Source organism: Paralichthys olivaceus, chromosome 22, assembly GCF_024713975.1.
Source record: "Paralichthys olivaceus isolate ysfri-2021 chromosome 22, ASM2471397v2, whole genome shotgun sequence".
NCBI classification, from domain to species: Eukaryota; Metazoa; Chordata; class Actinopteri; order Pleuronectiformes; family Paralichthyidae; genus Paralichthys; species Paralichthys olivaceus.
The window spans coordinates 6,718,062-6,742,255 of NC_091114.1; the positions used below are offsets into that span (position 1 = coordinate 6,718,062).

The 24,194-nt window shown below is 40.9% G+C and overlaps 1 long non-coding RNA gene across 1 annotated transcript in view; it reads left to right on the forward strand.

The window, feature by feature from the left end:
- Positions 1–24,194, forward strand: part of LOC109639693 (uncharacterized) — a 154,964-nt gene that overhangs the window by 36,370 nt on the left and 94,400 nt on the right. The window contains exons 10-14 of the long non-coding RNA XR_011239964.1: positions 2,694–2,839; positions 15,609–15,751; positions 16,195–16,385; positions 16,798–16,949; positions 23,636–23,711. This is a non-coding gene — a long non-coding RNA (uncharacterized lncRNA). The remainder of the gene's footprint in view (positions 1–2,693; positions 2,840–15,608; positions 15,752–16,194; positions 16,386–16,797; positions 16,950–23,635; positions 23,712–24,194) is intronic.

A 24,194-nucleotide genomic window follows, 5' to 3' on the forward strand; every position in this document is an offset into this window, starting at 1 on the left:
AGGTAACTCATGTGATTGTATCAGGTAGGCTTTTATATCTGTTTCAAATAAGCCTCGTTCTGATTTATTGAAAAAGTCACAGAAAAGAGAAAAATGCATTACTGTATATTAACTTGATTCACATAACATCAAGGTTATTCTAGAAACACTGGCACATCCTTCTCTGGTACTAATATTGAAAGACCCTTGCAGATACTGTACAGTCTTACAATACCTTAAAATCCACTTTTCATCCACACATGTTAAAAAAGTTAACTTTAAATGGATGATAACTGTCCATGTGATATATTTGATACATTGTCCCTGTGGACTGGTGTATCCTGGCAAAACGTTTAGAAAAACTTAAATAGAGCATCAGTTCTCCAAAATGGATGGGGATTATCCTGTTGCAGTCTAAATTACTCTATTAATCTAAATTACTTGATATTCCTACATTTTGTTGCACTGGTGTAGAAAATGTTTGCCTACTATAGACAGGGGGTAGCCATGGGTTGCAGTTTAAGCTTATTTTACATTTAATAACTACATTATAAATATGCCAAGAGGCTGATTTACAGATATGAGCAGCAGCATGATGACAGCATCAAAACTGTTGCTCTTTCTTTTGAATTGAATGTTACATTAGAATGAATTGAATATCTCAATTAGTATTTATGTTCTCAGATTTGTAAGAGCCAATACATTTTATTTTAATGTTGTTTTTTTTTTAACATGTACTATATAGATTAACATATAATTCAGGTCAGATGGTGGAGGTGGAGGTGAAGCCTATTTTCTGCAGTTTGTGATAATTTGTTGATGCATGTAGTTAGTTCTCCAAGGTAATTTAAGTTTCTTAGTTCAAATTGAGTATTGTAAGTTAACTGATAAAGCAACACACAGTAATCTGGACCACATTGCTCTGCGAATGTTGGTCTTGATGACTCACAACTGCAGTGGTGATCATATTTTGGTTTTCAAAATAAGAAGGCAAAATTTAGTCAACATTACAATGTTACTCCCTGCGGCATGGCCAGACTTTCATGTGGCCACGCACACACACACACACACACACACACACACACACACACACACACACACACACACACACACACACACGAGACTGAGAGGGAAGATAACGTGGGGACTTTATAGCTGAGATCAGGGGTGGCCCTGCAACAGTCTTACAGACACATGTATGCTGCTGTGATGCACTGTGTGGTTTGAATATATATTACTTCGTCGCGCTCCGTTGTTGAGGATGTAACTGAGAACCACCCTCTCATGATAAAGAAAGCCTCAGGCGATGATTCTATCTCAGATGGTACTGCACAGCTCTACATTTTTCTTTTCTTCTGAGGGTCCAAATATTGTACATACAGAGAAGACGGTTGCTGGCATTGGGTAAAATAATATTATCTTAAGTGGTAAGAGGATAATTTAATTTAATAGATTGACATCAGTTTAACTTCATTACATGACACTTGTGGGAATAATTATGATAACATACAAAAATGGACCACTAGAAATGAAACCTAAAAGCTGATATATTTATATAAGAGGAAGTTTGTGCAAGGGGCAGCAAGGTGGTGCAGCCATTACCAATGTCGCCTCTCGCCCAATGTCAGCTGGGATTGTCTCCAGCTCTCCTCGAGACCCTCAGTGGATAAGCGGTATAGATAATTGATGGACGGATGGGTATTTGTTTGTGCATGTGAATACAAATAGAGCTTTGTAAAAGTCACAGCAACTAACATTTTGACACGTATGTTAAAAGCTGATTTTGCTCTCATAGGGTGTGTGTTTGCTTTTGTTTATTTTTTGGACCCTTATTTATTCTTTAAATAATTCCAGTAATCTGTAGTTGTTTCCATTATTTTATTTAAAAAATAAAACCCTGTATTTCTACTGTCTGCGTTGTTCCCACCAGACTGCGGCTTTTTTAGACTGTCATGGGAGTAACAACTACTCCCAGTGTATTAACTGACTATTTCTATTTTGATTCTGCATATCCTAGTTGCCATTGGTTGGTTGAATCTTATTTCCTCGTCATCAATCAGCTAAAGAACATACAGTCAAAATATAATGCTCTCTGCAGATTTTCCCGCTGTCAACTTTGAAACACTCATATTTCGATCTCCTCACTTTTATAAGGCTAAAGTAAATTCTCCTATTACATGTTTTCCCTTAACTTCACCCTCTGTTAGCTACATGCATGTTAACTCAGGGCAAGCTGCCAAGCTCCTAAATGTCACATGTAGTGCTGGTAAGGCCACGGAGGCAGATTGATGATGTTATCGCAGTGTGTTGTTTCATATGCTCCTGTTTAGGGAAAAAAAGAATAACATGAATCCCAACTAGATGAAGCCCGAGGTGTTTAAACTCCAAGATGGAGCCCTGTACCCTAGCCATTGGGTCGGAGCCAATCAGGTGTTGGCTATAAATCAAAGCTCTTGTCTGCCCTTCGAAAACTACTTTCAACTTGAAAGCACTGTAGAAGCCAGGCACGGTGTGTTTGTTCTGAAGCACCTGCTTTTCATTGGCTTTGTGGCTCCTTTATATTTATTTGAATGTAATCAACAGCAGTTTTGGGAAAATCACAATACTGTAAACATCCTTTGTTTGCAGAACTACCACAGTTGCTATTTATGGTCTTAAACAGATCTCTTCTTCTTTGACCTACTGATGTCTTGTCCTCTTTACTTCCTGGCCAGGTGATTCCGAAGGCACACATCGTTCCTTAGACACACAGCCCTGGGCGGGCAGATGGTGTTGGCCTCTGGCCAGATGTTCCAGGTTTTGGATGAGGTGCTGAGGAGGCCTGGACTGACAGAGACTTAAAACAACACAGCCACTCACGGTAGGGGACTCTGCAACCTAATACAACATCCCAACGGTTGCATCTGTAATATTTTGCTGTTATTTAACACGCCTGGTCACACACTGTATATAAAGAAGGGCGGCATGACAGCTCTCAAAAGGAAAGCCAAAGCGTCTCAATTGGAACCTGCAGTATTGTTCATAAACTCAGCCTCCTCCATGTTAGTGGCTACAACATTGGCCAAACAAAAAATGTAAAAGTACACGTCAAATACATGTTCCTAGATTTCCTAGATGCCGTTTACAGTGATGTCAGTAAGTTTTGGTTTTAATTAGTCATTGCTATTAAAATCAGGTTAAAAAGTCACAGTTGACAGCCTAGACTGACCTGCGATTCGTCAGGCACGTGTATTGGTGACACCTCCATATCATGGCTCTACAGCACGATCACTACTCTGCAGACTCTTGCTCCAAACACCGTCTTTGGATGCATTATGGTAGTATTCTTATCTGGGTTATTTTAGCTTCATTTCTGGATAGTGGGAGGAAGCGAATATCTTTTGTCCATTTCTACAGGCAGTCTATGATTTCTTGTCTTCAGGCATCAGAGTTGGTGGCATCATTAGCACAGTCATAACCTGACTCTGGATTATTCATGGCAGCTTTATTATGGAGTTATGTTGCAGATCTTAAATCAACATGTTTTAAGTAATTCCAGTAAATGTCTGTCTGTCCGTATGTGTAATGCATGTCTGGAGAACCGTTCATCTTATCAGCTTCACACTTGCCGTGTGTATTTTTAAGGGCCCGCAGAAATGCACTGTCGAATTTGGTACCGAGGCTCAATTACTGCAGATCATTTTTACAGTTTCAGAAAAAAGGCTGCAGCTCGCATTACCACAGGCCAAGCAAACAGCCCATTTCAAACAGGCACTACACTGGTCACATTTCATACCAGGACATAAGGTGCTGTATATTAAACTTCAAACTTATATCTCTTGGGTTATGGATATGATAATGAGCTCCCAGTGGAGGTGTCGAAAAAAAAAGACGCTGATGTTCCAACATTTCATCTCTTACGTGCTATACTCAAAAGAAAAAAAAGGATTTGAACAAAATAAGCAAGATGTGAGAGTAGGTTCTGACTAAACACAAAAAAAATGTACTCCACTCATTCACTAAGTCCCTCATCACGCGAAGGTCATGGTGTTGTCTGACAGCACGGTGAAAGTGACAGTCGAGGGCTCATACTGCATGTGTGCAAGGCTTCTAAGCTCTGGCTCTGTACACACTCACCTGAAAATTCGATCCCCATGATGTGAGTGCAAGTGTATTTTCCATATATGTGTGTCTCTGCGAGTGAGTCAGTGCAAATCTGCCCAGCTGTGCATGCCGTGAATGCTCATAACCCAGGAAGAACTCCCGTCTAAGGTCAAGTGGAAGCACAAACACAGTTAATGCCGGCAGGCTTTCTGTCTAATATTTCTCCATGAATTAAACAGTGATACCCTTTGAGACATTTGTTGAATAAGACTGTACATACATATCAGAAAAAGCCTTGTTTTGTGTTACGCTTTAGTCTGTCAAACATTTCCAATTAAATGGTTTTTCTTCTCTCAGTTGGTGGTACAAGACCTTACATGGCGCTTTTGCAAAGTGAAGCCACACGTCTCCACACACACTGCGACGGCTTTGATTATTATTTCTCCGGAAACTAGACTGAGGGCAAATGTAGCCTATAAGTTGAGCAAAGCATTTAGCTTGTAGTTGCTGCTTGAGAGGTTAGAAATGATTTTTTAGATTTCTGAATCTCCAAGTGTGCGTCTGGAGAAAACTGAGGTTCTGTTCAGTGGCTTTTACAGGGATTTGTGTGCAGCTACTGTGTATGAACATTAAAAGGTCATCACTAAAACAAGTACATTCAGTCTCCCATGGATACAAAGATTTTGTTTTATTTTATCTAGAGTATTTTAGCTGTCATCATCATAAAAACACCCAAAGTTGAGTGTGAGTCTTGGCTGCTGTGGTCAGGGGACACTGGTCCTGCAGATTGGCATTCATTCATTCATCAACTTCATATCACTACTAGACATAGTTAGTACCCAGAGACTTGCAGAGGAAGCTTGTACTATGACAAATCATTATCAACACTTCATTTATCTGAAGTGCCCATACTTTAAGTCCATGATATTTTCCAAGTAAAGAGGAATCTTTTTCAAAAGCTATGTTTTCATGGAAATGACTCTGTGTATTTTATCTTTAATAAATACCGTTTGTCTGTCAGGAGGAAAAAAAAGAACATAAGGCTCAGAAGAAATCTCAAAGGCGTTTGGTTCTTATAAGTATCACTGAATGAAACTGTGTGAGGCAGTGTCTGTTTGTTCTTGTGTTCAATAAACAAGTGGGACAAGTTGATTAAGTCTATTATACTGTGAAGATGTGGGCCTAATGAGGGATATTGGTTTCAGTGTGCTCAACACAATGGCTTCATAAAATAGGAGACAAGCGTATATACAAGGTAAGCTCACTGGATGACAGTCACACTTAATTATACATTAAGTGTGTTTCATTAAGCATTTATCATTGTTCCTGTCAAGTGTGAGAGTGGAGGAACTATAAAATGCCCAGATACACAACAGATTGAATCCCAGCTGACTGTAAAGCACAGGAGCGCTGATGAATTTAGGTCAAGTCATCAGCCAGTTAACTGTATGTAGGTTATGGATTTCCAAGCAATGTGTGCGACCTCTCTGACCTTGCTCCGCTGCGTTTCCGAGCAGCTGGATACACAGGCACAAGTAGGAAGCACAAATCGGCTAGAGTTGCAATCGCCCTTTACTTATACCGCCATCTCTCCGTTTCACACAATATTAACATCATTCCAATTTTTGCTCTGGCTCTTGCCTTGCTCTCTCCTCTGCCTGCTCTTTTTTAATTATCTCCTTCATTTAGTCTCTCGTTCAACCTCGCTGTCTGGTGTTTTTCTAGCTGCCGAGCTTTCATCATTCTGTCATCTGCATTTTCAGGGGCCTATGTTGGAAATAATTGCGGCAGCGGAGGCAGTCTGGCCACAGTCCAAGCTGTGATGCATAGGCTGTTTTGGGGGGGGGGGTTTGGTGTATGACCCCAAAAAGGTCATAGAATGGAAAAGATGGATGCAGTGCTGACTTTTAGCAGAGCTCTCACTTATGACCAGAGGGAAAAGTGTGTGTGTGTGTGTGTCAGTTCAAGCATGTGTGCTCAAGTGTAAGTGTGTGAATATGTTTGTCTTTTAATATGCACTCATTTAACGGTTCATCAGGGAGCAATAGGCATTAACCACTGGTATATAAAGCAGAGATGACAGACACATTTACACACACACACACACACACACACACATATATATATTTATATACAGTACATGGTTGCACACATACACACACACAGTGTATAGCTTCCGTACTTGGTTTGCTGTTGGCCTGTAGTTCAAAAACAATAATAAAAGCCTTGGGATGGGTTGCCAGGGGGCAGCTGGAGTTGCGGCAGGTTGAGCATTGCTAATGAAAACTTAATGCTCATTGGCAGGGATTGCCACTGCGCTCCTCTCCAAGGATTTAAGATCACGCCGACATCAAGCCAATGTCAAGATCTGTGTAGCCCAAAGTCAAAAGCCTGGCAGAGTGTCTCTGCGTTTCTAGGTACAGAGAGACAGAGAGAGAGAACCCGAGAGAGACAGAGAGTATCTGCAAAAGACATTTGAACTGCCTCAGAGCCCTCGCCCTTCTTCTTCCTCACCAACAAAATTCCTCCCAGAGCTTTATTCCACACACTGTGCCTTATCCCCATGAAAGCCATAAAATCCAAAGATTGGCGCTTGGATCTGGAATTTTGAGTGAGAGCAAAATTGCTCTCCTCAGGAATTAGGTCCAGCAGTGCAGAGAAGGAGGGAGAGAGGAGTGATACATACTGTATCAAGCCAAATTTGTATAGGAGGAATCTGTGAGAGGAGACAGCAGAATGTTGAATCTCGGTGGGAACGTGCTCTCTGCTCCCACAATTTGAAAAGAGAAGTGTTGGATGTAAGCTCTACGTTGATGCTGTCTGGATAAGGCCAGTGCGCAGTAATTCAAACCAGAGAGTGAGGCTGAGGTAATGAGGCATGCTTGTTGTATTTGAGATGTAGAGTCATGATGTCCCCTATGTAACCAGCTCCCCTCTAATCTACACAACTACAATGAGATGTGGAGGGGAAGCAATGAGAGACTGGGAAATGGAGAAGAAGGGATGTAGCTTTTGAAGGGTAGAAGAAAAGATGCAGCGCTCTCAGACTGTGGAGGTCTTTGTTCTTCCCAATCTCCTATTCTCCGCTCGTGTAGTACACACACACACACACACACACCCACACACACACACACACACACACACACACACACTCACACACTCTTAGTAGGTCCATCAGATGTTTCTCACTGACCTTTTTCATCACATCAGTGAATTGTTGCTGCTCATAACAAGATTTCAGTTCAGTTACTTACTGAGGTTCAATGTTCAACAGATGCTTAATGTGGTGAATAGACCAAACAAGTACCATGTAGCACATGCATTATGGTTTTACATTTTATTGTATGTCATTTATAATCTTTTATATAATCTACTTTTATCAGAAGTCTCAGTGTGTCTCAAGAACTGTCTTGAGAACACTTGGCATATGGCATATTAAGGGCCCAAGGAAGTGCTGTGTTGAATTTAGTGAGATTTGGACACACAATATGTTCAATATCGTTGTCAATCGTGGTAACGACTGATTCTCCAGTCGGGGGTTCTGCGTACTGAGTCCAATTTCGCCGAACTTGGAATTAACAGTTTATCAGCTCTTTGTGCAGCAGCAGTGGAGCAGCTTCAAGGTTCTGGGGACTGAGTCCTGCAGCCTCCTGCTGCTGCTCAATTACTGCAGGTCGGTTTTAGAGAGAAAGGTGCAAACAGCATGACCACAGAATGGGCAGGTAGTAAGGACGCTGCACTAGTTTACTGAAACATGGTAGAAACGTCTTTGTACTTTTTTTAACGGCTCTATTGTTCATTTTTTGTGTATCTTTTGTTTGTACCTCTCTGGCTGGTATTTCTACAGTTTTGTATGTATCCGTGTTTGGTATCAAAGTTGACTGGTGGTTGTGAAACAAGTTGGCTCTTAAGTCAGTTTTTTACCCACCAACCAGTTGAAAAGGGTGATTTCCACGTTAGTAACAGCTCAGCTCTCACTGAAGTGTCTCTTCATCTTGGGAAATTGACTGAAGCAATGCATATTGCACACTGGTTGCACTTTGATTGCAGGTGATGCGCGACGGTTTCATTAGTTGGTTGTCTGTTGTTATGGGGACCCGGAGCTTGAGGGCCAACAGAAGGCTCACCCCTTCCAAACTCAACAGTGTTGTTCTCACTCTGTAATTTCTTCTTGCACAGCTGTTTGCAAAAACTTCATAGCAAACACTGATGTTTGTGTATAATGATCAGACTCCAGTGTAACAGTCTGACTGTTGTGAGGAGTGACACAGTAGAGCAGTGCCTCAGATGTAAGCCAAGAACTCGGGTTCTACCAGCTGTTTAGAGTGCCGTCCAGAAAAATCAGGATAATGCCGATAATACGTTTTCTTAGTGTCATTAAGGATTGCATGTCTTTTCTCTGCCTCTCCAAGAGGACTGTAAGAGGTTTAGCCAACTAAGTCTGCAGCTGTATCTAATGAGTTGGCCCTGGTTCCCTTTGCTTCACTGTGTTTAAGCTCCAGGAGCGATGGGTGAGCCACACACAGAAAGAGGATGCCATGTCTTCAGCATCTTGGTTGCACAGCATAAGACAGACCAAGCAACCAAGTACAAATACTTTATTGCTATACTTCAGGGGCTTTTTTTAGATATCTTTTCTTTATCTGAGTATTTATTTTTCTGACGACTTTTTACTTTTACTCGCTAAATTTTACCACAAATATCTGTACTTTCTATTTCTTAAATAGGCTCATTGCTTTAGTTTACAAGCATTTGAGTGGGATTTTGTATTAATTTTGCATCAAAGAGAACCACCTTCCCAACATCAAGACAGATTTCAACTTAATTCGATGGGACAATAAACCAGAAAAGACAATTCCTTGTACATGTCATACACAACATACGTAACATTGCGTACATGATGTATCAAAAGGAAACAGACAACAGAGGGACTCGGCTGCAAAGAGGCAGAACGCAAATGTCAGTGACGAAGAGAAACCACATGAAAGAAAGTGAAGAATCAGCCAACATCATAACTTTGACAACATCTAAGACGAAGCAGAGCAACAAAACATTCCTCATACCTGCCTTATTTCAATTAAGAAGACTAAATTCACTACAATATGTCATGCTGACAAATCTATTCTTGCTTTAAGCCTGTTTTTTATTATATATTGTTTTTTATTTTATTTAAAGTAAGAGTGGATTTAGTTAAGTATTCTTCAAACTATTTTTTTTACTACTTTTTACTAATCTGAGTACATTTCAGAGCATATATTTTTATACCTTTACTTGAGCAAAGAGGGTGAATCAGTACTTTAACTTCTACTTAACTCTGCATATTACGTGTGTTATTTGCATCATGAGCTGCTGTAGTAGTGATCACCCGGCAGACTTAACACTATCAATCTTTTTTAACTTCCTCCCTCTGCTATTTTTATTTTAAATTACATTCCATCGTTAACAGCAGTGATTTGTTTCCCCCCACGTGAAACATTGTTTCTTTTACCTTTCCAATGTTTGGACCAAATCATTTTCCAAAACAGCCGTTTCCCTTCCAACTTGTTATTCAGCCATAGTAACTTTGATGAAAGCATTGCAACAGTTTGAAAGAAGCAGTATTTGTGAACTCAGTTTAAAGGAGGATAGAATCTGTCAACAGGCCAATGTTCATTACACATAAACCTATAATAAATACTGATTCTAGAACAGTTAAGATAAGCAGAGTAACTATTAACCCTGTGTTTCCTGTAATTATTGTAAAGCTTAATTAGCTTTGACACATGTCCTTGCATGTGAAAGCAAATTATATAAACTTAGATTGAGTCTCATTTAACTGACAATTACATGTTATTTTCTACAAAAAAGAGGCCACAGTTTAATGAGACCCAGGAGATGCCAAAATGAGATAAAAGGAGACATGAACATCTTCCCAGACATCAGTTTGGACCATTTTCCTCCAGGAAGAGCCAGAGTCCAGGAAAATAATAAACCATTTGGCTCCAGGTTTTAACATGATTGGATAGACAGATGCGACAGAGGGCTTACACACATAGACAATCTTACACAGCACGTGCTGCAGCGTTGTGTTTTGAAGAGTTGATATGATTCCAGACGTGCTGACACATTATCATATACATAGTCTCCGCAGCAGGAAGGTTTTGCATAAGGAATACAAAATAACAATAGGCAATAAAGGCATGTGGAGAGATGTTTATTTATCTTGCCCTGACATTTATTTCAGACAGGGGAGTTGTACCAGTATTATTCTTTTCTCAGACACAAACACGTACACATATACAAAGGGAAGAATCTCATATTTTTAGACTGAACAAAGTCATCCATCTTCCCGCCGCGATTCCCCAGCTTTGTTGCGTTTCCAAGGTCTGAGTCACATTGAGAATCCTGTGCAGACAGGGCAACACCTTGTATAGAGCATGATAGTAGAGGAGAAAGGCCATTTGTCCTTGTCAGCTCAGCTCAGGACACACAAACCAAAAAACACACACAACTCCTGGATACATACAGAAAATCTCTCGTGAGTAAAGCACTCACCTGCACAGTAATGCTTTACAAAAAGAGGGCATTGTAGAACTCGGAGAGCATCCCCGTCGAGGAATAAATCAGAAATGACATGTGAGTCATGCTATACGCATGTTGCGTGACTGCAACCCGCATTAAAGAGACAAGTTATGGCACAGATCAGAACGTATTAACTCAGCTCGGTGTTCAGTGATCTGGACAGGCGAGCCTTGATAGAACAATATCAGCTCAGAGCAGAAGGAACCTGATGAATCTTGATGTCATGAAAATCAATGAGCTGGAGTTTGGATTTTACTTATTTTCTTCTGGTGTAGAGAAAATCTGAAGCTGAGACCTGCCTCAAAGCTGAAACCATTGATCCACTTGAGGTTAATATTAATATCAATGGGGCAAGTGCTTGTGTGCGATGTGTGGAATCAGTTCGACCATAGATATGTGTGTTTTGTCTGTGTCCACACGTCCACCTCTCCCTGATATGTCTGAGGCTGGTCCAACTCTTTAACACCATCTCGGAGTCTAAATGGCTCCATGACCCTTTCACCACATCGGCTCTGTCAGAGTTAGAAAACAACTTGGAGATTTATTTTATTTTGTTTTGGAACTTTTCTCACCAGAGAGTCACAGTGTGCAGCTCCACAGTAGGCTCCTCTGGCTGGGTGCTGGATAAAAACAGACCTGAAGCACAAACAGAAAAATGAATTCTCTCTCCGGTACCAAGCTCCCAGTCGTTATTTACAGTGTTTCGGTCAACAAGGCCTTTATCATGCAAATCCAAATGTAACTTTGCAGAAAGGGTTTGGCAGCTTGACTCCAGCATGCAGATATATTTGTTAGATATTTGATCAACATTAGACCAAAACTCTGTGCTGTTACAAACAAACCCCTTAATCATTAAAAATCTCTTTGCCATATTTTGGAATAGACGGTGTGTATAAAAATTAATCTAGCTCACAGCTAACAACAGTCTGCATGGGTTTCTCCAGGTTCTCTGACTCCCTTACATTGTCCAAAGACGTGTAGATTGGGGATTAGGTTGCTGTCCAGGCCGGGTGAACCCATCCTCTCACCCTAAATCAGATGGGATTGGCCCCTCAAAGGTTAAGTGGTTGAGAAAATTGATGGATGGATGAATGGATAGATCTTACCTTCTTCTTATCTTGCCCACACATTGATTTATTTAAGGTCACTGCTACAATCTCAACACTTACCACCACATGCAGACAGTGACAACATCTGTAACATCAAACTGGGTAAAGCAATATATTTTGGTCTTACTGAACAAAAATAAAGTACATGTTAATTTGCATATAGAGTGGGAAAGTGAGTTACGACCACATGTGGTCACAGGAGACTCATTCAGGACACGTTTTAACACCTGGTGTGAACAGACCAACTTAGCGATAACCAGTTGTGATCGGATCCTACAGGACGACCATTATTACCAAGACTCTTTTTTTTCTTCGACTGTGCTCTCAGTATTGTTTGGTAACAAGCTACGCAGCACGTTTATTGTGTAAAAAAGTAATTAGTCAAACTTCAGAAAGGTTACAGTGATTCTGCTTAAATCAGTCGTATTGCTATTCCTTATACCTCTGCTGCTGACATCAAATATTTAGTTGCATTGGGCCTAGTTCTTTCAGAATTTGTTTACATCATACACCCGCAAGGCAAACATCTATTTTCCACTGTGAGTGAATAGGAATAGAGGTCGAATCATGACCGTTTTAACACAAATCTGTTGAATTTTAAAAGTTGAGTAAATGCAGAAGCCTTAAAAATCAAAAAAGTTCAAATGTGGTTAAAGTATCAAAGTTTGAAAATATAGTCAGAAAAATTCATGAGACTGGATCGAGGCAATCTCATCCTTAGTCTCTCCACTCGGGTCTCCATTCTTCTCCCTCCACAATACTCACTCGGTGACCTCTGTGACCTCGGCTGGCCAGTTATTCCTTCTGCTGATCCTCGCCTCTTTACCCCCCCTCATCTCAAAACCTGAGCATTACCCCCTTTTTCACGCCAGTTCCTCTTTATCTCTCTTCTCATCTCTACATCCACATATCCATTTTAACCAAGGCAGCAGACGTGGCTGTGTGTGGGAGAGTGGATCCGTATAAGACCACGCTGTGTGCTGTATGTTTGACGGACAGCAGGGGCTCCAGGTTCACACTGCTCTGACTTAATGAAACTGAGAGGAAATGTTCTGGCTCTACAATGGTTTTCTGACTATGTACTCGCTCATGAGTGCTCCACTGTCCACGCTTCAGACTCAACATCAGTCACAGTAGGAAGTCAATTACCTTGACAGAAGACATCTTTGTGTTATTGTGCACTTGTATAACTTCTGCTTTAATTACAATGTTAAATGTTTCCCATAATGTCTGACTAATTCCAAGCAAGTGGATTGCATGTTCATGACTGTGTCTTTTTGTGCTTCCACTTTGTTGTTCACCCAACTTTTCCATTTAGCTTGTTTGGAAGTCATGAACAGTTTGGTTGGATGCATTTCATCTTATGCCTGAAAAGCAAAGTTGTCAAGCTGTTATATTACATTCATACCAAATGTTATGTGAAGCATTACTGCAGTACTATTAGATACAAAGTCAATGGAAAGCCTCAGGTATCGTCTTCTTGCAGAGAAGACAATAAAGATTGCGTGCACCTCTGGATGTGCTTGTGGACCGATGCTGATTCACTGGAGAATATTTGCACTTAACTTGCGTTGCTAGATACTAAACTGCCGTTAATTCAGTCTGGACCATGTTCTGTCTCCACCTTTTAAGTGTCATTGAAGATCTGTTTACTTTAAGGGCACTCAGCGCATTCCTCCACCAAGGCCTGACAGTCTCCTTACATTAAATGAAGTAGCACCAAATTGCACACACTCATAGATATTCCCTAAGTTTCCTAATTAGGCCTGATTTTTTTTCCCGTCTGAAAATCCATGAATTATAATTTGGGTAATCGGTCAAAATAAAAAATGCATCCTGGATCCACACCAAAATTTCAGGCTTGGCTATGTCCCATCCCTACACCAAGTTTAGTGGAAATCTCTTTAAATGGACAGGGGCAAGAAGAATAAAAATAATAAAATAAAGATTCTAAAATATAGAATAAAAGCAACTAGTCTGTTTTTGGTACAAACCCTAGTGGCTATGTGTTACAAAACTGTGCTTAAATATTACATCACAGAGCACTTACTGAGTCAGAATATTTGTTATTGATAATATACAAGCGATTTTTTGCGGAAAAATACAAATTTGAGTGAAGAAAAAAATTTCACAGCATGTGGTTTGTCAGAATCAAAATCGGCGAGTAAACTCTGAGATGTCAGTTCCACTGTTGTCCTTTCAGTGTTTCCTGTTGAGTGGTGAACACCTGCAGTGCGAGTTTTGATTCAAAAAGGCGGAGAGTGATACAAATTCAAATAAAAAAGAACATTTGCTTCGTTTTGTATGCAGAGCTATTCATGGGGCGCAGTTGAGCCGTCAACATGAATGAAGAAGTGGATGTGTGAAGAATGAACAGAATAGTATTTCTTTTTTGGGACTCTCAGCTCTGCCTGCAGTCCCGCTGCAGCGAGCCCGGGCTACTCTCAGCAGCGGTGAATTGCCGTAGCGTCAGAATTTCAGGGCATTACAAAAATATTTGTATGACTCCGGTGTTTGGAGCTCTCTGACTCTGTCTGATATTTTGAGCAGCGCTTTGAAGCGTGCGGCAGCCTTAATGATTCAGAGAAAAGAGGAGGGTGAGGACAGGTGATGAAAAGTGAAGAAGAAACAGAGAGTTGGGCAGAGAGGTGACAGGGAGGCTAAAAGCAAACAGCATTGTCCTTGTGACCTCAGTGGAATCCATGCAGTGATGTCCACTTACACAATCTCTTTATACATTCATCACACAGACACACACACTGTACATCCACAGTGCAAGTATGCATTATTGTACTTATGGATTGGTCAAAGACATCAGCATGTAGATCGCTGTAGTGTCAACATTGTTCTTTGTGCATACACTCAGTAGCCTGTCTCAGCACTTTGGATTTCACCCCCATGTCAATAGTACTCCTCCATCGATGTGACTAATTAGATTTCTCCCATTGCAAAAATGAAGTTTGCATTGTATCACCTCTTGCTTTTTGTCAAAGTCATGCTATTATACATGATAGCAGGCCTGCACAGGTGGTTGTGTTTATTGCTTGGTTCCTTTTAAATTAGATTCTTCAAAATTTCCATCCACAAACTCTCGCACGCAGGAGGTGAACTGCTCAAAAATGCCTCCGGTACTGGAAAAGTCACAACATCCAACCTCGAGATCTTAAAATACATTAAAAATCAAGATTTTATTTCATTTGACTTCAAGACTACACTTGCAAAGCAGCGTATCTACATATAACTACACTTCTCACAGTTTGTAGTTAGCAGCAAAAAGTTGAGACATTAAACAGTAGAAGAAAAAGAATGGATGTTAATGGACATTTCAGTGTTTCCCGCAGAAAATTAGTCAGTCAAGGTGGTGAGCGGCGGGGGGGGCGTGGCACCGCAGTTCCCACGACGACGACAGGCATGCTATCCGGTTGTCGGATTTAGCTTCTTTCCCGATAAAAAATAAATGTTGGCCTTGCCACGCAGCAGATGATTGATGGCTTAACATATTTAACCTACAGATGCCGCTATTCCGCCTCATTGCGATGCGGCCTTATTTTAACCTACTGTCTATGCATGCGGGGATGCGGAATATTTATTTATTTATTTATTTTTGGGGGGATGTAGTCAAGGCGGGGGGCCGTTGTTGTCAAGGCGGCCGCCTTAACTATAAAGCGCTGCGGGAAACCCTGTATTTATATATATTTTACAGTGTCAACTAAATTAATCAACTGAAGTAATCATTCTCTCCATTTAATTGCATCAACTTTTAGTTTTACCTAATAAACTGGCAACTGACTTTATATTGTGATTGTTGCTCAAGTGTTCTCTTGTGTAATCTGATCCCCCCCTTAGTTGTGCTCCTGTTTTCTCTGTCCTCTGTAGTGTTGAGGAAGAGAGAGCACTGAACCATGTTGTCATGCTGCACTGTTCGCCGCTCCCATGGTGCAACACTGCAGCGAGTTGCAAACAAAGTTCATTCGGCTGACGACATCTGCCTCTAAACCCTTACAAGACGATGCCAGCAGGTGAGGAGTGAAGAGAAGTGTGTAACGTCATGTTGAGGTTAACTGAGGTGTCCCACAGCTCAAATTGAAGAAGTGGTATCATTGATTTTTGTCTGGTTACATTTGTTTGCATACAAGGATTATCATCATTATTTTAGATGGAATGAAAAGCAGGGTTTGTTTTAGAATAAAACAGAAGATTATCTTCACTCTTTGAAAGCAGCTAACATAAACTCATTTTTTGTTTTGGAGGAAATTGGATAAGCTGTGTTTTATAATGAAAAGGTGACACCATAAGCCACAAATTAATATCCTGTTTCTTTAAATAAAACAAATATTGTAGAAAAAATAGAAATAGAAAAAAGAAATTAAAACGTACTCCCTTGAAAACACATTTTAAATGATCATACCGAAAAACCAAAATGGAGGGTGTCACTGTCTCTGGGTCACCTCGTCTGATGCAGGCAGGCAGCCCACTCCATCTTCACTCAGCACAAGTTCGAGCCACCCCCTCCAGTCACTGGCTGAGCCTGGCGGGAGCCTGAAGCTCTTGGAGAGCCTCCAGGGAGATTTGGCCAAGACAGAAGCTCAGATTCCTCTCATCCATGAACAGTTTGCTCTCCTGGAGAAATATGAGATCCCAGTGAAACCGGCTGTAAGCAGCTCAATGATTAATAAAAACGTGTGCACTCACACTGTATACAGTAAACATGCTCTGGATATAGATCAGACACTGCAAAATGATACTAAATCAACACCATGATGTGATATTAACATTCACGATAAGTGGGTGAAGGCGCTTTGAATTACTATTTTATATTAGTTACAGAGGACAAATTAAAGTGCCTGTCATACTTTGTGCTGCTGATCTTAATAATTGTGCAGGGACGGAAATGCTCTTTGATGAATAGGATAATAGAACAAGAGAAGAATTTGTTTCTGTAAACACAACATTATTTCACCTTCATTTTAATCAGGAATAAGCTTTGAAAGGACTTTTTAAAAAATCAATTTGCACTTGAGCATCCTAAGATTCAAATCCTACAAATCTTTTCTTTCCCTCGCAGCTTCAGGACTTATGTATGAAGTGCTGGATGGGCAGTGGCTAGTGTGGCTCCAGCATGTGTTGATTGACAGCTACCACGTTCTGGGAACACGAGAGGTTCAAATCCAGCTTTATCGTCTCTTGTTCAAAAAGAAGATCACGATGACAGGACAGGTAAAATACTATATCTCTTACCCACACACACAAACATGTATAGTTCCATCATAAGCCATTTTCAGACAGGAACTCCTGAAAATGTCTGTACAATGGGGTGAGTGCCTTTCACATATGAGGAACGCAACAGGAGATTGTCTGGTGAGGAGCGTTCACATCACCATCAAAATCTGTGATATAAAAGTGATATTTCCGCTGCGGGAATCGCAGGTTTTTGTTTGGTTTTTTTATGTTTGCATCCGTCTCATTTTTAAAAATTTCCACACGGCCTATCGCTCTCCGTGATTCCTCCAGAGAACCTCTGGTTGTTTATCTCATATGGGCTCACTTGGACATTACCCAGAGGTTTTACTGGGGGTCTGGCTGAGGAAACCCCAGAGAACGTTAACAGCATCTGCCTTAGACATTTGCGTCCTCACACACAGCTCCTCCGGATAATGTCAGGAGATCATCTGGAGTTCAGTGCCTGTCTGAAAGCAGCTATAGACGTGTGTCAACAGAAAAAAAACAACATAGATTGGCTCAGTAAGGTGCTGGGCCACCATCATCCTGTGAAATTGTTTGATTGCATGTTTTTCTACTCATTTAGAGTAGTTGGGTTTTAGTAGGCAGCTCTCTTATCTCTACAGTGTTCATACATTGTTGTAATATCCATCTTTATAAGTGCATAGGTATATTTTTTATCTGCATGTCATAATTTCTATATGCATTTGTGTTAATGTGCCAATGGTAGTGGACATCAGTCAACACTCACAACCAAGAGACGAGATAAGTTTTGCAGATAATTACATTTTGACACGTTTACATTACACACTGCAAAATGATTTGAAATGAACTAAATGCGGTAAATCAGGTAAATCAAACAAAGAATTTGTATTACCTTCATTAAAAGCACGCAGGCACATGTGTTTGTACATATGTCAATGTGTGTGCTGCTGCTGTTGCTTCAACACAATCACTCAGAAAATGTTCTAATCTTAATTGACGCATGGATTTATGTTAGGGGCATGTCTTTTCTCTGGTCTTGGGTGTGTCTCTGTGTGTGTGTGTGTGTGTGTGTGTGTGTGTGTGTGTGTGTGTGTGTGTGTGTGTTTGTGTTTGTGCGTACACTTGCACGTTTTGTACTTGTCCATCTGTCCCATCCCCAAAAGACCAGATGACTCAGCTGGTGATCTGCATGTCTGACATGATGCAAGGCTTCAGCCTTGACTGGCCCTGTGGGTGGTCATGTCCCTGAATGGCAGAGCAGCAGGCTACAGGCATTTCTCTCCACCTCCACTCCTTTCTTTATCTTCTCGCACTGTGTCCCTCTGTTTTACAATGTTTTCATTCTGCTGCTAAGTGGATTAACATGGACAGGCAGAACTAACAAGTGTCACACATATGGTGAAATACTTTTACATTGGACTTATTCAGCTGGTTTGTTCTGCATCACACACAGATCATTTTTACAGACATTTTCTTTATGGAACTGGGCTTTCAAAAACTTCTTCTCACTATACGGTGAAATTTCCTCATCCACACCGGGAATATACTTTGGTGGAAATGTGCCACCAGGACCTCACTCCTGTTCTGACTGAGTGTTCCGCTCTCTTTTCCTCTGTCCCCACTGAGCTATTACTGATCTATAAGGCCTCATCAGAACCAATTGTCTGTATCGAATGTGTTCCTGCTCCTGATGATTTTTGATTACACATTCACAGATCCAGCTTTTTGAACCGTCACTGGTACACATACCTTGGCTTTTGGTGTCAGCAGATAATAAATACTGAGCCAATAGAGTGTTTAATTAATAAGATATATGCCTCATAGTGTTGCCCATGACTGGGATCATTCTTTTATTTATAGGGCAACATCTGGTTGTACTTAAACACTCTCTCTTTACTTTGTAATTTTTTTTTTAAATAAACTAGTTTACATAAAAAAATTATACTACTTTGAAGAGCACATAGCTCTGCTTAGACCCAAGTCCCCTTAAATTCATTCAAAATACACACAATCAAAAATATAACTCCACTAAATAAGCCTGATTTTTTTCTCCTTAGGATTCAATCACTAGTCCCTCGGAAATTAGTTCAGCTAAAACTAACCCAAAATAAAAGTGCCCTATTTAAGTAAAGTAAAAGTAATGAAAACAACCTTTGTCCAGATCTGCACAAAAATTGAATGGGTTCTTTCATGACGCTCGTCCCATTCTCCCACAAAAAGCAATGAAAATGAAAACGAAGACTTTTTAGTCGTGTACAACTGATGATTGCTTCCGTTAAATGAACAAAAAGCATTTAAAATGTATTCATTATGGCCTATGTTGTTGTGGTTGTTGTGGACACAACCACTGTAAGGTCGGGACAAGCGTGTGAATTGGACATTCTCCGTAGACCAGATCGTCTCATTTCAGTTCGACCTTCGAGGTTTAGACCAAGTAAGAATTCTGCCCCTTATTTGGGACACAGCTTATAAGCAGCAACTTTGACTGGAAGACAGACCTTGACTGATCCCTTGTCCCATCATCATACCTCTCCCCCTTGCTGCCCTTTTCTTTTTTTTCTCCTCTATATTCCCCCTGTTTCCCCCTGTCTTCTGTCCCTTCCTCCCCTGTCCTCATATCCACCTTGTTTTGTGAACAGCTGAATGTTTACTTCATGTCATTCTCATCATCCATTCTGACTGGGCCGCTGCTGGGAGGATTTGCTCTTCTCCTTTCGCATTTTATTTGTTCCCCTATTTGCTGTTTCCATTAAAGATGAAATTGAAATCTCCTGCACCAACACACGCAGGCACACCAGCACGCACGCACGCAGGCATCGTACTGCACACCGCCATGCGCGTCGACTAACAAAAACAACGGCGTGCTGTGCCGAGGCATATGAAAGAGCACAACCCTCTCGTCCTACTTTTGCTTTACCTTATTTTCATCCTTTCGCTCTAGTTCCTCACTCTCTCTCCTCACCGCCATCTCCTCTCCTTCCTGTGTAGTTGTTGTAAGTGTGAAGGGAGCAGGTGTGATCCATGTTTTGTTTTTTGTATTTTATTTTGTTCTCTACTTCATCACAAAAGACCCGACTTTTCCCCTTACCCCGTCTGGCACTTTTAGATACATTTAAAATTTCCTTACAAAAGTTTTTTTCACATATCCCCCTATTGAGTCTTCTCTGAACACTTAGAGACAAACTGCTCGACTTCCATGAAGAAAACATCTTTTCCCCTCATTTGACTTTCTCACTCCAGCTCCAACCCTGAGCCTCTTAAAGGCTGCCTCCTCTCAGTGCACGGCGTGACTTCAGAAACTCCATTTCGGACAGGATGTAGGGAGCGTTTGGGGGCATTGCAGAGGAAAACAAAGCCGGTCTTGGGCAGGTTAATGAGGCCAGGAGGCAGCTTTGTGCTGAGCTTCATCAGTATTCAACAAAGGCCTCCCTCTCTCGCTCTACCAATAATATCAGAGTCATTTAGGTTGGCCAGATCACTGTGCCTCTGTGAAGGGCGCACACACACACAGAGACAGAGACAAAGAAAAAAAAATCTTTTGACAGTTTAATAGAAATGCAGTCTAGCAAAATGTGCACCCCCTCAATTTCTCTAATCATTACCTATGTCTCGCACTGTCTCTCTTGTTTTTAATTTCTCTCACTATATCCATCATTTTCACACTGACCTCCCTCTCTTTCTTTGATTCTCACACAAACACACAGCGCATTCAATTAAGATGAAGCAGCTAATCATATATGAATTACATTAACATCTTTCATAGCAGCTGCAAGTTATCGGTCCCTCATTAGGACGACACTCAGCTTAGCACAGGAAAGATTCCAATAACAGTAAAAACAGTAAAGTCTGTGTGTGTGTGTGTGTGTGTGTGTGTGTGTGTGTGTGTGTGTCTCTCCCCCAGTGGGCCTGGCAGGAACATTCTCACTATGCGTGTGTAGGCAGTGACAGTGGGTCCAGACTAAATTGGGGAAGAGGAAAAGCTGTGAAGATCATATTTCTCATGAGTCAAAGCTGTAGCACAAGTAAGCAGGGACGTGGGAGCCCTCAGTGTGTATGTGTGTGTGGGGCTCTCTGACCAAGCAGTGGCCCAAAGAGGACGGCAGGGCCCGGGCCAGCTCCTACTATAATTCTCTGTCTCTCTTCTCCCTATTTCCACCTATTTTATTTTCCCCAAACCATATTTTCACCTTTTCTCCTTTTATCACCCCTTCACAACTGACGCTCCTCTTCACCAAAGTTCTCCCCAATGTTTAATATTAACCAATTTCCCCTCCATGCCCCTTTCTCCCACGCCTCCTTTCCTCACACTTCATTAGCCAAATCTTGCCGCTTTCCTTCCTTTCATTACCCTCTACCCACCCCCCAACACACACACACACACACACACACACACACACACACACACACACACACACACACACTAGGCTGCCATTTAAACTAAACATCACATAGATTACCATCTCCACTCACAGCTCCTCCACTGTCTAATTATGTTGCAACTCTCTGAGCACGTTGTCACAGAGCTTTTAAATTAGCGAGTCAGTTTAATGTCGCAAGCACGTGTAATGTGTCAGATCAGTTTGTGTGTGTATGAAGTGTGGGTGAGAAATAATTAAGATGAGCATGTTATGATATTAGTTATTTTTGCACCCGCTCTCTCTTCTCTGTTCATTTGTGCCTCTGCTTGTGTTTCTATTTTCATAACACACGCAGAAGTTGGTGTTATCCTTTCTGACTCTTTCAGTCAAAGTAGGTGTTTCATTAGTTCGTTTTGCACGGCATCTGTGTTCGCTGATGCGTTTGTGATGTGAGTGCACCTACTCATGTGTTGCATGTACAAATTATATTCAACAACATGCTGAGTGTGATGGAAGTTTTCTGGAAGCTGGTGAAAGGAGAACTCAGGCAGCAGCTGATGTGTTATGCAGAAGATTTGAATATAGACTTGATGCATCAAGGAGACCAGACAGTGGAACAATATACAAACGCTCAGAGTAACATGAGCAATTATCACCCCCCCAGTCTGAAGATGCCTCCCACAGCATCCCCATATATCTTCCTCTACCTGCCTCACCCATTTCAACAGCACATCAACGAATGGCTAGAATTGCTCTTACCCTCTATGTTACATGTAGGTGTTCACATCCTATTGGATAGTATGCATTCCTAAATCTTGATGTGTCCTTACGTCTTGCCACTAGTTTAATACGCCAAAAAGTTGGAGTTGGTGCCTCTCTATCTAGGGCATCTGAAAGTCCTTCAAGACACTTCAATGTGCTGCTGGTTGGTCCTTTATCTATTACCTGACCTTGGGTATTGAGAAGAGAGAAGGGAGTATGTATGGAACGAGGGAGGCCCTGCTCCCAATGTACAGATCTGTGAGAATGGTCAAAAATTCCTCAACACTGAGCAGCCTTAAAGCAAACAGTGAGCCTCTGCATAAATCTGGAACAGGAGGAGAGCAGAGTCCTCTATAGCTAACTCAACTAATGCCAGACATCTCTGTTTGTCTGTATTTATGTGAAACACATACTCGAGGACTGTTTATCTTACTGAATTTGCTGCAATTGGGACATGCAATATGCTCAATATTAATAAAATTGAATAAACAGGCAAATAGCATCTTGCAGCCAGAGGGGGTGAATTTCAAGCTGAATTTCAGAGCTTTCATTTTGAGAAGTTGTGAACTTGGGTGTGAAGATTGTGTCAATTGCTTAACAGACATCTGAGAAAATCCAGTTTTTCAGTCAAATACGGTTTTTGTTGTTGTTGTTGTTTTCTAACTTCACTCTGCACCATAGACTGCTTATAAAAAGCTTTGCACACAACACCCAGCACACAAACAACACACAACAGGGCATGTTCAAGAAAGCCCACAACCTCCATAGAGAACTCAAGGTCAGTTGCACCACAGAGTTCATGTGTGACAGCCACAGGTTAGCTGTGATATAATTCCCGGGTCAAGCTAAGTTTTGTGCAAATAAATTGCATTAGAATTAATTTGCTCAGTACAGTACAATCCTAAACTTGTACTTTGATCGCGCTCTCTGCAGAAAGCACTAAGAATTACACTTTGTGTTCTAATGGATACAAAGTTTGGTGACTCTCAGGGGACATCATTAGAAGTATTTTTAGCTTTAGACCCATAGACTCTGGCTTAAACACAGTCTACAGTGGCAGCTAAAACATTTTATAGCCGTCCCCAAGGATCCACAAAATTTGGTGCTAATATCACAAATCCACAGCTCCCCTAAAATAAACACCTCAGCATTTCCAACATTAGCGTTACAGTGAGGACCTGGTCTTTCACAGTTCCCTCTGGTCCATATCCTTGGAAGTTTGCCAATTTCTTTGAAAAAAATAGGAAATCAAGTCTGTGGAAGTTATGTAAAAATACTCGTAATTGGTAATTTAAGGTGCTTGAGTTTATGTAGTCTGTACAAAAATAGAAATTAAACTTCTTTTGATGTTTTGTTAACATTAATAAATACACTGCGTGCCACTGTCTGCAGGTGTGTAAGAAGTGTATTCTCACATTAGTAGTCTGCTAGTTCTCATGATATTTATTTTAGTGTTGTAACAGAAGTTAGCCTTGATCTGTGATTAACTTTGTAGCATGTTGCATCTTTTGTCTTTGAAAACTCTTTGAATTTGATGTTTAAGAAAATGTGGAAACCCTGGTGTTTGTCTGTTTACAGAGTTTGGAGCAGTAGATCCTTCAAGATCAAACCTGAACACTTCAAGAGGATCACCCCTCTCAGCTATGGGACACAGGTATTGGTTGATGTCACATTATCTATTAACGAATCACATGATGATCATATTTGTCTAGATATCTTATTCTTGCTGCACTGTGTCTGGAGTGCACTGAAAATCTCCCCCCTTCAAATGTTCAACTCACACTATAACTGCTGGTGATGCTGTGAAGGAATAATGATGATCTGACAAATTGATAAAAGTCTGAGAGAATAAGCTTATTACATAGAGTGGCTGCAGGTCCTTAAAAAGTCTTAGAATGGCTTTAATTCAATTTCACTAATATAAAGCCTTAAAAAATATTATATTGGCTAATTCAGTTTTGATGGGTCTTAATTTTGCATGTCACCATAAAATGTCTCTATTGTGCCAGACATAAAGAGACGTTTTCAGGTAAATTAGTGCGTGAAATCCCTTCTAGCCAGCATGTTAGCTGGTTTATAAACATGTTAAGTGGCTTGATAATAGGGGTGGGCGACATAATGTAGAATTAATATCATA